Source organism: Marmota marmota, unplaced genomic scaffold (assembly GCF_001458135.2).
Source record: "Marmota marmota marmota unplaced genomic scaffold, marMar, whole genome shotgun sequence".
Taxonomy (NCBI): Eukaryota; Metazoa; Chordata; class Mammalia; order Rodentia; family Sciuridae; genus Marmota; species Marmota marmota.
Genome location: NW_026000026.1, coordinates 62,144,737 through 62,161,070, shown reverse-complemented (window position 1 = coordinate 62,161,070; position 16,334 = coordinate 62,144,737).

Genomic DNA, 16,334 nt, shown 5'->3' with positions numbered 1-16,334 from the left:
CATGGTGGCTGCTGGCCTCCTCTGTGGTCTGACCGGTGTGGAGAACCGAGATGGACCGCTTCCTTCCCCCGTCTCGAACCCAGAATTCAGCCCTGAGTACGGTGCTTGCGCGGCTGGCAGAAACTGCAGCACTGTAACCCTGCGTCTCTATCCCAGCGTGCGCTGCAGACTCTAGCCGCGGGGCGATTTGCTGAATAAGCAGTGTTACCCTCCGTGCGACAAACCTCTCGCGTTTGAGTCCCCGTAGCCGATCCTCGTGCGATGGAAATCCTTCCTCCAGGTTCCGGAGCACCCCACTATTGCTGGAAATTCCTAACAAGATATCCTTTAGCCGTCCTGACTTGTCACACTCCCACACAGTGAAGCAGCACACGGGGGCAATGCACTCCCCTCGCCGCCATCTTCCTTCCTCCTATATATTTGTTTTATTTAGTTAAATATTTTTAACTTTTCTTGCCATTCTTATTTAATAAGTACATTATGTGGAGTTATGCTAATGCTAATTCAGTTCCACAGAATTGATATCACCTATATGTTTTCGTTATTTATTTCTAATTGAATAACTTTTAGTCAAAGGATATGCTCTATATTATTACAGTCATTTGAATTGTTGAGATCTTTTTTTCTGGCCCATTCTGGTAAATTTATCACTTCTAATTAAAAATAATGTGTTATATGTTTTTTGGCTGTAAAAAAAAATATCAGCTTAATTTGACTAATAAGGCTCTTCTACTTATTCTATTCATCAGTGAAGATATAAAAGTTTTCTAGTTGTATTGTGAGTTTTCATTCTTCTACTAATGCCTGCTGATTTTTTCTCATGAATTTTAAAGTTCCATTATTGATAAATAGACACAGGATTTCTTCTCAAACAATAGCCTATTTTGTTATTAAAAACTGGGCTACTTATCTCTGATAATACTCTTTATCTTAATAAACACTTTCATTTATATGAATGGATTCATCATTGACTTTCTTATGATTATCTTTTGTATGATATATCAATCTCCTTTCTTTCAAATTTTTTATTACTAAAAATGATTAGTTTGATTATTTGGGGATATATTGCTTTAAACCATTCAATTCTGACTGTCAGTTATATTTCTATTCCTCACTATTACTAGTAGATCTTTAAAAATAGAGAATATGCTCATATTACTTTTGTAATACACATATTTAGCCCAGCATTTAAGAATCTATAGGCCCTCAAGTATTACATATTGAATAAATATATGATTAGAGATAAGGAAGAATTTTTTTTTCTAATTCTGAACATACTGTGATATCATACTCACCTCATCCTATGAATAGGCTTCAAGTCTCCTTAGCTAGTCATTAAGAGAAAATACCTCTCACATTCTTCAAGCTTATACTAAGAACCACTTAAAATTTTTCATCACATCACTTATTGACTTTGTGTTTGGTCTCCAATTTATTAATGGATATGACTTTCAGTTAGATCTGGAAGATTTTATTTTACATGATTTATCAATTATGAAGATTATAATTAACAAGGATGTCTTGAAAAAAACTAATACCCGTAGCAAAAGTCAACAAAATACCAAGATGTTATAGGATAACTCATGAAAGTATATCCTCCTGGAGTCTAGTCAGAAAGAGAGTAAATAGTACCCCACCTAAATTATCTCCATTCATGAATATTATATATATTTATATTATATATAGTTTATATATTTACATAATACATAGCACACTCTTACATATATATTTACATATATATATATATAACTGTTTGCTAAGAGTTAAATATATAGAATTTGCTAAAAATTCTGGTCATACATGTTATTTTTTCTATAGGTCCTATGATTGTTAAATAGAACAGGTATTTTGAACCAACAATGCTAATAATATTGGAATATGGTAAGTATCTTGAAATATCTGAAGATTCTATTTCTTCTGAACTGTTACAAATTTTAAGTGGACAAATAAATGTAAATTAAGATATATTTTGAGTCAATAGTATCATCTAGAACTGCTTAAAAATGTAACAAAAACTCCTCTTCATGGAAAATTTTCAATCAATACAGATAGGGCAAGACAAAATCTTCAACAGGCTTACCCACACTCCTAGACAAACTTTACTTGAAATGTTAACCCCTGAATCCTCTAAAGTCTTTTTTAAGATATTTTATTCTGTGTTCAAATTATGGATCAACTTTTTGAAAAAAAGATATGTGAATATCTGCTTTAAAATGTTAAATGACATTGGCATTAAAATGCACAGAAATTCAACATCTCATTTTCCAAAATCACAGAAAGGAGGTTTTTGAAGCACTTATTCATAGCTAAATATTCTACAACAGAACAAAATTGGATTCTTTGTATAGCTACATGCACAGTAGCAAACATTTCAAACACATGCTTTTTGTGCTATCAAATTTCTTAAAGTAGCAAAACTGTCTTCTTTACTTTTCAGACAAAAAAATAAAAATGAGATAATGGCCATAAATATTATGATTTATAATCAAACCTCACCTTCAAGCCATAAAAAAGTGAGCAGAAAGACAAGTATACATGATCACATTCATATGTAGTGTCTAAAAATCTAGAAATAAGAAGTAGAGAGTAGAGTTGCACTTACCAGGGGCTGGTGTAACTGGGTCAATAAAGATGATAAGGTGTTAGTGAAAGGATACAAAATTTCAGCAAGTTTGAAGGAACAATTTTTAAAAATTAATTATACCAAATAGTGACTATAGTTAATAATATATAATTATATCCTTGAAAAATGCTGAGAGTGGATCTATAGCATTTTCAACCACAAAAATAAATATGTGAGATAATTCTTATATTAAGTAGCAAGACTTACTCATTCCACAATGTATAAATATTTCAAAACATCATAATATACACTTAAAACATACACAATTTAATCTGTCAATTTAAAAATAAATTTTAAAAAAGAATGTGAGTTTGTCCTCAGTGCCAATGAGTAAATTGCCTCCTGCTCTGGACTGTAAATCATTTCAGTGTTTTAATATCAACATGGCCTCAGTGTGAAATACAAAACTTATCAAAATGCTTAGCTATCATAAAATGCTCCACAAATAAATAGAGTAGAATGTTTACAAAACAAAAGCAAAACAATAATTAAACCTTTACATATGCACATCAGCAGACATTGTTACTTGCAATAATTTTCATATTCTAACAATGCTGTCTTAAATAAGTAGGAATTAAAATTGAAAAAAAAAACAAAGTACTGTATTTTCTTGGACTATCTAAAATATCTACAGATATGTTGTTCCTATCCTAAGGATAAGTTACCAAATAAATTGATTTAATGTTCTAGTGCTCATAGATAGTTAGGAACAAATTCCCTTAAAAATATAAAAAACAAGAGAAAATGTATCATTGATATTAGCAACAATTTGAAGGTCATAATAAACTCTGAAGGTCAATTTGTTGAATCACAGTTCAGTGCTTTTGCTGTATGCTGGGATGAACTGGATGTTTTGCTGCAGCCTATTTCAATCAGGAGTTAACTTGTGAATAATCAAGAAATACTTCACGAATACTTCTAAGTTCCACTTTCCTAATCCAAAGGTGTGATAGGGTGCAGTCAACCATGGTGATTCAACTTGGAGCGGTTATTATCAGATAGAAAACATGATGGTCTGCTGAAAGATGCTGGAACCTTAAAGGCATCAAATGTTCTACCAAATACAATATGCACTTTTCCATTTGTGTGTTTTCTCAGAACGCATAATTTATACTCTACGGTTGAACCTCTGGTGTCAAAGTCACGTGAACACACTATGAAAATAAAAGAGTAAATATTTCTCATATTTTTGTATCATACCTATATAATCACATAATCAGCCATGCATTATATTTTTGGCCTTTTTCTTTTTTTTTTTTCCCCTTATGGAAACTGTCTACAGACTTCTCTGACGGAGAATAAAGCTGTATTAAGCTGACTGCCTAGATTTCTGCCTCAGGGATCCAGGGCCATTTATGAACAATGAAACTAATACAATTTGGCAGGGAAATGGGATCACAAAATTAAAGATTTGTTAAAAAAAAAAAAAGATTAGGAGTTAACACAATGTTGCTGTTGAGGTCCTGTATTTACATATTAAAGAGGTTCTGTTCTTTTGTCTTTCCTTGGAGACAGTGAGCATTTTATGATCACTTACAGTTATATAAAAGAACTCAGTGGGCTCAGAGATCCACTCAAGCCTTTCTAGTTTATTCTTGGAGTTCAGATGGCATTTCTGCTATGAAACAGCTACCCTGAATAAACTGGAAGGATATTCTGGGTATTAACATGTAAATGAAGAATCAAGCATAACTGTCTGATATGGTAATTCTTCCCAGACTTCTTTTCTATGCAGGCTATCTGTGAAGGACTAAAACATCCACAACTGAGTTTGATTGTCAACAATATGAGATTATAATATTTCATGCTAATGTATAGTACTAAATTTTAAAAGTTTCCAGTTTATTTTTCTCTGTATGCTGTGTGCAGACTGTTAAAATAGTCTGATGGTCATAGCACATTAAATGATGCATAGATCAAGACAGAGTATGCCCCAAAGCAAAAAGGAAAGTGGACCTTTGTTACAAAATGGGCTGCAAATTTCCTTCAAGAGTTCAATATTGTATATGGAGGGAAAGAGCTGATAGTTGACTATCAACAAAGACTTTCTGATATCTTGCATTTCAAAGCAGAACAAACCTCACAGGGAGAACTATTTCTTCCATTCATCAGTGTAGTCAGTATCTTTCAGAGTGTGTAGGACTTTATTCCTGAAGAATTTTAAAGGTATACTAAGATCATTTGAGAAAATGAAAAAATACTTAAAACTGGTCCACTTACATGAGTTTCCTTATCTCAGAGAGCCACTGCATAATTCTGCCTATGCTTCCATTTGGGGCAATTGAAATATCAAGAACCAATCCCAAGGAGCTTATTGGCTTCTCCTTATGTGCTTTCCAAAGAAGAAATGCTATAAAACTTAAGTGTCACTCTTGCCCCTCCAGATGCATTGGCCCAGAAGTTCCAAATCTTTTATTCTCCATTTAAATAAAATTCCTGCATCCCTGGTGATGTTCTTTTCTTCCACTCTGTGGACCAGGAGCCTGATCCCTACTCCTGCTAGTAGCATTAATATGTCTACTGTGTAATTATTCTCAAAGCAATACTTCTATAAGAAAACCTCTTGTGGCCATATCTGAAAGCATTCTCTATGGTGGTCCTTGAAAGGATACTCGCAGAGTCCACACCAAGTCAAAGACCATGCCATGCACCAGAAGCTCACACAAGAGATTTATTGTAGGTAACATGAGGCAAAATGACAAGGCTGTCCCTGCAAGAAGAGCAGCAGCATGTGGTCACTCACAGAGAAGCTTTATAGCCCACCAAAGGAATTTCATAAGCTGCTTAGGAGTTAAACTATGGTGGGGTTGGTCCTTTAGCAGGCACATGTTCTTAGGGAAAGTTAAGCAGTGTTGCCTCAGAATCAAAACTTTGGATTCTCTAGATAAAATGGCTCCTGACCTAAAATGGTGAATCTGATGCCAATTTTGATCTGATGCCAATAGACCTAACCTACACAAACTCTCCCTCCCTGACTCCCCTACCTGATGTATAAGTAGAAGACAGGTTTCCATCTCTACTGGGTCACCCTTAACAGGTTTTTACTGGTAAACCTGTGTTATTGTTAAACTGGTTCTAGTTTCTCTTTATTTCCATCTTTTGATTCTTTCCTTATAAGAGAATATTTATAAAATCCTAATTTACCATCAGTAGGCCATTTATTTTAATCAAGATATAAATGCATTCCCAAAATACATTAGATTTTGTTACTGAGAGCTCAGTCCTTGTCTCCAATGCCAATCTAGTAGCAAGGACACAGTTTTGAGAAAAAAGAAGAAAAATCACCTCTTTAAAAACTCCCTATTCCTGCCAATGGACAGAATCACAGCTTCTTGAGGAGAAACAACTATGGCACCTGCTTCTTTAACATTGACCTCCACTGTCTTTCCTGTATCAACACCCAGGCTTACTTATCTAGTGGTAAAGGGAAGCACTGGAAGCAAACATAAAAACAGCCTCAAGAGGCTGTGATTCTGCCCATCTGCAGGAACAGGGAGTTTTTAAAGAGGTAATTCAAAGGCTACATTTCACATGTTCTCTGTTGAAGTCGTAACTCACTTGTTATTGCTTTGGGAGAAAGTCATTTCTGAGATCTTCTGGTAACATCCTCAAAGTCTAGATTACTTTGTTCCGTATGATGGGTATGTACTCAAGGACAGATAAATTTGCCTAAAAGGGGAAAGAAAGGTAATCTTCTTCTTCTTGAGATTAGGGAGGGAAGAGATTAGGGAGGAGCAAGGAAAGAGGGAGAGAAAGAAACAAGTACATTTTAAAAATAAGTTGCAGTGGCAGAGCAGCAAGGTCTACATTCAAAGCATAAAGTGGACCACTGTTACAACTTTAGATCTAACCACATAATCACCTGTTTTACTAAGATGAAAATATATAATAAGAACAAATATTACTTATTTTATGGTAACACTTAAAGTTCCTACAGATAAATATAAACATATATTAGAGCATTACACTTAGAAACCTTTGAGTAACTTTGCTAGAAATATACTACGTGAGCAGTTAACAAACTATGCCACACATAAGAATCAACAGTGCTTAGCTCCCACCATAGTGATATGGGGTGAGGTCTGGGCAATAGGATTTTAAACGCTACCTGTGCAACTTTTAAAACTACTATTACAAACTTTCCTAAGAAACTACTCATTGCACTTACATAGAATATTAACAAAACTGATCAAACTTTCCAATAATCACAGATCCTTGTATTACCACTGATTTTTTTGCTTCACAATTTTTGATGTTCAATCTTAAACTTTTATGTTTGCTTCCAATGCTGTCCTCTACTACTAGATAAATAAGCAAGGGTGTGGTACAGGAGAAATAGTGGAGGCCAATGTCAAAGAAGCAGGTGCCACAGTTGTTTCTCCTCAGGCAGATTCTCTTCAGGGAGAAAATGATTTGTATGCAAGTTCATATAATTGAACAAATGAAGCAAGCCAAGCAAAGTTATTATTTCGAACTGGCTAAATCTTGGGTTTAGAGCTCTTCATCTAAATCACTGCATTTTACATACATGCACACACACACACACACACACACACACACAACCTATTGCTTAGCCTAATATTAGTAGAGAAAAGTTCTCTCAATCATATACCTATCTTGAATTAAGTACAGCTTTTGTATAGCAAAGAATATAAATCAAATTATTAATGGGGTTATGAATCACAAAATATCAGGTTATTAGCAAAATTATGGGCTAAATTTATTCATATCTTTTTGCAAATATATATACATCTATGTACACATATATTCATTCCAGAACATAGATATTGAGATATAGCTATCTCCTGGAACCAATGCATGAAAACAGGACACAAACAAATTTTGGGTAGGTATATGGAGGAAGGAAACTAAAGTGTCAGATTATCATGTAAATTTAATATTTTTTTAATTTATAAAGTTTTATTTTACATTGTACCAGCACTTATAATATACCAATTGCCTTAAAACTTTTCCCAAAACTGCTATAATTCCCTCAAATACATTTTAATTCATCTTCAAAAGGTATTTTATCCTCCAAGTTTTAAAAAGAACATGAAATAGATTCTATTCCTGTCTGGCCTTCCTAAGTTTAGAGTTCTTTCCTATTAAATGATTAAAAATAATTTGAAATAACAAAAAAGCATCAAGTAATTCATCTTTTGAACATGTCAAGGTTCTTTAAAGCTAAATTGCTTTTAGTAATAGTCAGTTTCAATTACAAATTAACTTTGATTTGTTGCTGTTCTTGTCTGTGGCATTTGACTGGAATACATAACCGTGTCTATAAATTCTAGCCTCAAAACTACATCTGGCAATTCATTAGGAATCATGTTTGAGAGACATAAGAAAACATAAAAAGAAACAAGAATAATTCTTCCATGTAAAGTTTCCTTAATTAGAAAAGCCAAGTTCAAAAACAAATTACCTTTTCATATTTTAATTTTAACTGAAAAGTGATTAAAATTAAAATGTATTCAAATTTTTGTGCTTTGTGGCTAATGTAGGGCTCCTTTTAAAAAATGTAGGAAAGTTAAAGTAGTTTTTATAACTAACAAGTATTTTAGTTACTTATACTTCAAATCCCTTTGCTATATAAATGATCACCATTTCACCTTTTCATGCTTCTATAGAAATAGGATGAATGGGGCTTTGTGGTATGAGTTCAGATCCCAGTACTTGGATGCTTGCTGACATTTTTAACCTTGCAATGGAAACAAACTTTTCTTTCCAAAAGAAAACTTGCTCTCTGTGGAGCTCACAGTATTTCTACTTCTTTCTTGTTATGTCATTATCCTCACAGTTTATATGCAATTATTTAAAGTATGTATGCAGGCCAATGTTAAAGAAGCAGGTGCCATAGTTGTTTCTCCTCAGGCAGATTCTCTATATATTGTTGATAGAAGAAAGCTTAAATAATGTTATCATCAGTGATTCTTACATGCCCACATAGAACATTTAACAAAACCACTTTTCTTGTTAGCTGGGCTTCAGAGATTTTCAGGAAATTCAGCTTGAACAGTAACATTCACTCCTCTATAGTAAATCATTCTCACATATAGTTCTATACATCATTCTGAAAACTAATATTCTAGTGCTTTATTCTCTACTTCAACAGCATCTTCTCTTCACCATCTTACTGAACTATTGGGAATCATTGAATAACTACTTTCTCCAATCATCTTTTCTATTATATTATACTTTTTGGTTATTTTTACATAGGTCTTATATATCTTTTATCTAAAGAGTGAGAGCAATGACATACACACACATGCTCTTTTAGCTACATCAATGCTATTGTACTTCAAATTCAGTGTGTTAAAAACTACTTTCCCCATTCCAACATTTAGGATACTGAGCTATGAAAATCATCTAACTATAGACTGTTGCCATTACATATTTCATGCTCTCCAGACTTACACAAGTGAGTTTTCTGCACTATGTGTCCATCTTTTGAAATGTCTCTCATTCTGGAGAAAAGTCACTAAATTGGAGTAGCTGAAGGAGATTGACCATGCATCCTCTTTTCTATAACTCTGGTATAGACAGGTCCTACCCTAGGATAGATGGAATCATAAGTCTTCCAAACTTAATGTCTCTCATCAAACCTTCATTTCCTTTCCAAACGCCATCAATGAAAAAATCACTTCTAACAATAATTGTTACTTTTTTCTTGCTGTATCCTAAGTTATTTGTTATTATTCCATTTAATTCTCACAAAATTTCTCATAAAATGGGTAGTATTATTAACATGTCATACTTAAGGACAGGTGACAACTAAATAATCATTCCAAGTTTGCCGCAGTCCGGCTGCAGCAAAATAACCGGGGGGTGACGAGCAACTTGTGTAGATTGATACAGCAGGAGTGGGAGCCATTTATTGTAGGACAGGAGGGGTATATATGCATTACACACAGCTTATCTTAATTAACATAAACTAGATACTGCAGTCAACCAATAAGGAATCTCCACACACAATGGCTCACTGGCGTTACTTCACAAACCACTCCCTCTGGCAAAATGTCAGGCGCCATCCTGACTTGTTTACAGACCTTAACACAAGTTTATAAGAACAATTTGAGGCATAGTAAAATTCATCTAATATCATACATTTGTCTAATAACAAGAGTTTTCAATCTTAAGAGTTAAAATATTTCTACCTCCTAAACTCACACTTATAATTTTATTTAGCTTGAAAATTTCAAGACTAAGATTTATTTGCTTTCATGATGAAATGAAAATATAAATTTTATATATGGTCTTTACTCAGCGTTAATTGCATGCGTTATGAACTGTGATTTCCCTCTTTTAAAATATTGGTAATCAACTGCCTTCACCATTTTTGGATAGCTCATGATTTCTCTCTGACTTTAATACTAAGTCTCATGGTCTTATTAATTAATTCTTTCAAAAATACATAAATGTATAGGTTCTCCATTCTGTTCCACCTATTAATTTATATATTCTTAATTGATAACCTACATTATAATTATTAGGGCTTTATAGTATTTATTCAAATATAAAAGAATACTCCCTTAATATGACCATCCTTCTTCAAAATTTCACAGCAATTACATATTAAAAAGTAATTATGGCATTGAAACTTGTTCAGGTCATGTGGGACATCTTCCAGCACTAGAGATGGGGAAGAATATTATTTTATTCTAAATTTAGAAACTATAAAAATCTCATGGATTTCAGGATTCAAATTAAAGTTTAATCATCAAAGATTCAAGTTTAATTTATTCTTATTAAATCATAGAATTTTAGATATGGAAGGACTTTTAAAGATCATACGGTTGAACTCATTTCTTTTATCTGAGAAAACTGAAACTCAGAGAGGTAAAGTAATTTGCAGAACACCATGTATTAAGTGGAAGAGTAGGTACTGACGTTAAATCTATTAAGGAAGAAAATAGAAAAGATTCTACTTCTAATTCTCATGTTATTTAACCTAGCATTTATTTTTTCCTGATTCTAAAATTCATTAACTAAAGAGTTAATGATAATTCAATGTATAATCACAAGATGACATTGGTTAGCAAATGAAAATAATTCAGAAACAATTAAAATGTCTTACTTTGTACTTGAGTATTTGTATTTGAATAGTTTACTGTGAATTAAATCTCAGAAGGGAAAATAGGAATTCTACTTCCAGTAAAGGAAGACTAGTTTGTTTTTGTTTTTTCTAGAGCAATATTCTCAATCAACAGAAGATTTAAATAAGCAAACACCATACATAAAAATGTGAGAGAGCTAAAAGAGTATGAACTTTTAGATCTCTTGTTTTAGACAGAAAAAAAGGGGGTATGAGAGTTGAGCCAAAACCTTCAGCCATACTTCTCAACACCTACTGAGTCCAAAGGAGCAGTTAGATGAGAGGCTCAAAACCAAAGCAGTCCAGGTGCAGTGGTACACACATGTAACCCCAGTGGCTTGAGAGGCTGAGAAAGGAGGTTCACAGGTTTGAAGTCATCCTCAGCAAATTAGGAAAGCTATAAGCAAACTTGCGAGAGCTTGTCTAAATATAAAAAGGGCTCAGGGGTTGAATAACCCTGGGTTCAATCCCCATTACCCATCCCCCTAAAAAAAAAAGCTTCAGTCAAAGTAGACTTCCTGGCTTCTCAGTGGAATAGAAGACATACTTTTGTATGTGTGATTTCATGTAAAAGAGGAACACTGACACTGTCCAGGATTCCACAGGTAATCCTGACATGCTTCATTTTATAAGCAAGAATGAAATAAAATTGTACAACTCTTTTCAAAGATAGCCCAGCTTCAAACCATCTGAACACCTGATCCGTTTCTATTCTAACCTGTCTGGATAGAGCAGACATAAAGACTTGATGGAGGAAGGTAACACTTACCTAGATTCTAAAATCATCTATTTAGATTTTCATGTAGACTGTAAAAACACAAATATGAAACAAGATGTTCAAAAAGGAGAATGACCAATAGTAAAGATAATAGATACAATAAAAATAGATTTACAGAAGTTCCAGTGAAGTTAATAAATATGAATATGATTCATGCTTCAAGAAATTAAAGAATAATATGGAGAATTTCATTTAGTATGGGAAAACCACAAAAATCATAGAAATAAATAATAATAACTAAAGATAATTCATCGATATATCATTTAAAACAGTTAATATTTAAAATTCTTAGTTTACTGAAAAAAATGAATAAAATATTCAGAGTGGCACATTAAGAGAAGGAAAGGAAGAAATAACTCAAAATTACCAGTGTTTTAGTCAGCTTTTCCTCGGCTCTTACTAAATGATCTGACTAGAACAATCATGAAGGAGAAAAAGTTTATGTGAGGGCTCACAGTTTCAGATCTCTTACTTGATAGCAGGCTGGGTTCCTTTTTCCAGGCTCAAGGTGAGGGAGAACAACATGTCAGAAGCATGTGGCAGAGAGAAGCAACTCACATGGTGATCAGAAAGCAGAGAGTGAGAGCATCTTCACTCTCCAGATAAAGAATTTATATTCCATAGCTGTGCCTCCAATGAATCATTTCCTCCGGCTATACCCCACCTGCCTCCAGTTACCACTCAGTTATTCCCATCAGGGATTAATTCACTGATTAGGCTGAGACTGCAACATAATCGTTTCTCCTCCAAATCTTCTTACATTGTCTCACAAGTGAGTTTTTTGGGGACACCTCACATCCAAACCATACAACCAGTAAAAGACAAAAGACTTAATAACCACATATAACTTATCTTCAGTTTGAGTTCCCCCCCAAAAAATGAAGCCAGATTTTCTATTGGAGGACATAGAAGTGTAGAATTTTTCAAAACTAATTAAAAAAACACTCAAAACTACAAATTTAAGAAACATTACAATTCTAAGCTTAGAAAATTATATCAAATGGACCACAGTATTATATATAACTAAAAGGCACTAATTAAAAAAAAAAAAAAGAAAGAGCTCACATTTAATGTAATTCTTCAGGTAAGAGGAAAAGGTCTTAGATGGAAAGATGAAGATATAAGAAGGGAAGAATAGATAGCTGATTACTTCTAAATAAGAGTTGAGTGTATAAAACAAAAATAACATCTTGTGGAATTGATCAATTTATAATAAATATAGCACAAAGTGAAAAATGGGGGTAAAATGGTGTTAATGTATTTTATATTCTGTATTTTTATAAGAGGTAAAATCTACCAAGAATACACAAATCTCATTGTGTTCACATCTAATATTATACTGTGAATACCTATAATTGTTAAGTAATATGGATATGAGAAACAGGAAAAACACGGTTACAATGTGAGCTTTTTAACATACTTCTTTCAGTCACTTAAACAGAAATCCTTCAAAAACTGAATATTTATTTAACATGATTTTCCATAAAGAAATATTGACTTCTCTCAAATATGAAAAGAAGAGGAATTTTATATAGAAAATATATTTCTAACATGTTTTATCTCTATGTAATTCTTAGGAATGAAGTTTATACAGATAGAAGTTATTCTGGCTATCCAAATAACATGTAGAAGTATGAGTTTTCAGAGGAACCCCATGCTTGACCTTCAAGACATAAAAGGAATCTACGTGAGGTTTTGCCAGTCTCTGAGCAGTAACAGCAAGCTCAGTTCCTTGAAAATACATCCTTTCCTAAAAGCAGTTCAATCACATTCATTACCAGGCTTTGGATGATCCCTCACAAGTAGGTGAGACATTTCTCACAGAACTAACAGTACTCTACCAATTATCTTCAAATAAATATTAATTTCTTCTTCAGCCTTTAGATTTCCCACCTGAAGCCTACAATTAGGTGATAGGCTGAATTTTACAATTCTGCTTTTATATGTTCCTTTTTCAATTCCAGGACTGTTGAATTTAATAATAAGTTTGTAAATTGTTGTATTTGTACTCTTTAAGTTCTAAGCTTACTAATACCACATGAAACACTTTATATAATTAGAAAACTGCTTATTAAGGTTATATATGCATAATTGCATATATGTAAAAGGGGTAATAATTTGACACTTAGGAGCTAATTAACTTTATTTCTGACCTAATTCCAAATCATTTCAAGATTTGTAGAACAGAAACCATTGTTACATATTCATATCATGGCAATCATATCATTCTCTAAATAATACTAATTATGATTACTTAACATTTTCCAAGGTAGATTTGACATAGAAGAATTAAATTACTACATTTGTTATACTGAAAGATGGTATGTAAGAAAAAAAGAATAACCTGATTAAGAGGTATATTATGTTTTAAGTCTAAGAGACAAAAGTGGAAGTGTTCTGCAGTACAGATGGTTGGATGAAGTAGAAGCTTGCTATCGTATACATAGCAACTATGAATATCGTACCAAGTACTAAGCATGTAAAAAAAAATCTCACAAACACTCCTACAAGGTCCTAGACTACGAAGTAACAATGGATATATTTTGAAGAAAAAATGAAATTTGAAAGAAGAGATAATCATGTGGTGAAATTTTTATAGCTATACCCTAAAGATAAGATTCAGTTGTAACACTATGCAGGGTATTTGAAACTTCAGTGAAAGGTCATATTCACAGACCAAAGGAAAAATACTGAGCAAAATTACAGTTGCAGGATAATGAAGTGGGCATTATTGAAAAGAGAGAGACAGATAAGAGAAATCTCAACCTCTTTGCATGAATTTTACTTAAGTTCTGCTGACCCCTGAATCATATATATGCACACAGTATACTGAAATAGTGACTCAGCAAAAAAAAAGAAAAGAAAAGAAAAAAAAAACCTAAACTGAGATTTGAGTTGATTCCAAGGATAGATGCTGCAACAATAGAAAATAACTTTATCATCTAGTTTTATTTTATTTTATTTTTATGTGGTTCTCAGTGCCTCACACATGCTAGGCAAGCATGCTATCACTGAGCCAAAATGACAGCCAGACTTTATGACTCTAAAGCAGCTAGTATACTGACATTGAGTGAAGTGAAGAAAAATACATCCACGAAGAAATGTAAAATAAAAGATTAGTGGGTTGCCACAGTCTGGCTGGGCACAAAATCATGATCCACTCAAGCAGGAACAAATTTTATTTCTAAAACTCCCGCGAAATGCCAAGCACGCGGCCTTCTCCAGGATAATACTACACCAACAGGAAATCCCTCCTCTGGAATTCCCGCCTACCGCACTTTCCCAATGAATGGGAACTCTCCGGGAGTCTCATGAGAGCTCCAAAGTAGCAGGTCTAGGCGGATAGCAGGGGTCTAATCTCCAATTGAATGCACATCTTAGCATAATCATTATCATCTCAATGGCTTGTTGGATTCACCTTTCAACCAAAAATGCCATGCATCATTCCTACTTGGCTATGGCTCTCAGCATCTCCCCTCTTCTGTTTAATTAAACAACAAGGAATGTGGCTTAGGGACTGTGCCTGTTAGGTTGTCCAATACAACATATGGTCCTTACCCATCATCGGATGAGCTGACCTCTAGGCGTCAGCCTCCTGTCTTAGGTTGGTACCACTGCAATTGGATCATACCCATCACTGACTACCGGTCCAGCATACAGCCATACTTGTGGATAGGCCTTTGCACCAGTGTGTGGGGGGGTGAGGTTCTTTGTCTCACCTCTGTTGGCCCCCAAATTTGGCCTTGGTGCCAGTGTGTGGGGGGGTGAGGTTCTTTGCCTAACCTCTGTTGGCCCCCAAATTTTAGACCATCACTAGCAGAAGGGAGGAGGATACAGAAATGCCACGACACTAAGCCAATTGATAGCTCCTTTGAAAAATTGTACCACTGGTGACACCATCAGCAAAGATATTCCAGCATTACCACAATTCGCTGCACCAACAGATAGTTCACAATGTATACAAGTGATACATAGTCCAGGCAAGTTCTGCAAGCAGTTTAAAGGAGAGGAATCTACTATCAATATGTCCATTTCCTCCCAAAGTAAATCGACTCCTTGATTGAGCATTACTTGTTGAGTTATTATTCATTGATGCATCAGTTTATACAGTTTACTGTGATAGCTATCGAAGAAGCTGTTGTTTGGTTTTATATTTGTCTTCACCAGCACTGGAATGAAGATAGGAATTCTGGCAATGATGGCTAAAAAAAAAAATATGTAACATTCCAACAGGTACTAAGAAAACAATTTTCTGAACAGTTTACATTATCCTGAACAGAATTATTAAATATAATGAAAAGGAAAGGTGAAAGTAAACAAACAGATCTATTAACCTCCTTATTTGTACACATATTAAAACAATCCTCAACAGCTGTTTACCCAATTTAAATTAAACCATTTAAATCACATGAATAATAAAAATATTTGGATCCATTTTTTCATGAGTGTTCCTCATATATGATCTATGGACATACACACATACAGACATACAACACAAAACACAAGTGTGCACACATAAGACAATAGTAAAGGCCTTGTAGCTTACACAGGTGAAATCTCCATTGCAATGTTTAAAAACTCCACAGTCAAAAAATAAAACTGATCAGAAAAACATTAACCTAGATCTGTATGAGCTCAAAAAATAAAATAGAACTTTATGATGTGGAAAAATGCAATAATAAAATAGATATTGAAAAAAGCATCTTGGTTAATCACTGTCGCAGATGTAAGAATAGCCAAGCTGGAACTCTGGATATCAGCTGTTATGGATTTGAGTCAAATCATCTTCTTTTTGGTCTGTAGAAATCGCTTTGGTTAGTCTCTCTGGAAACCAAATC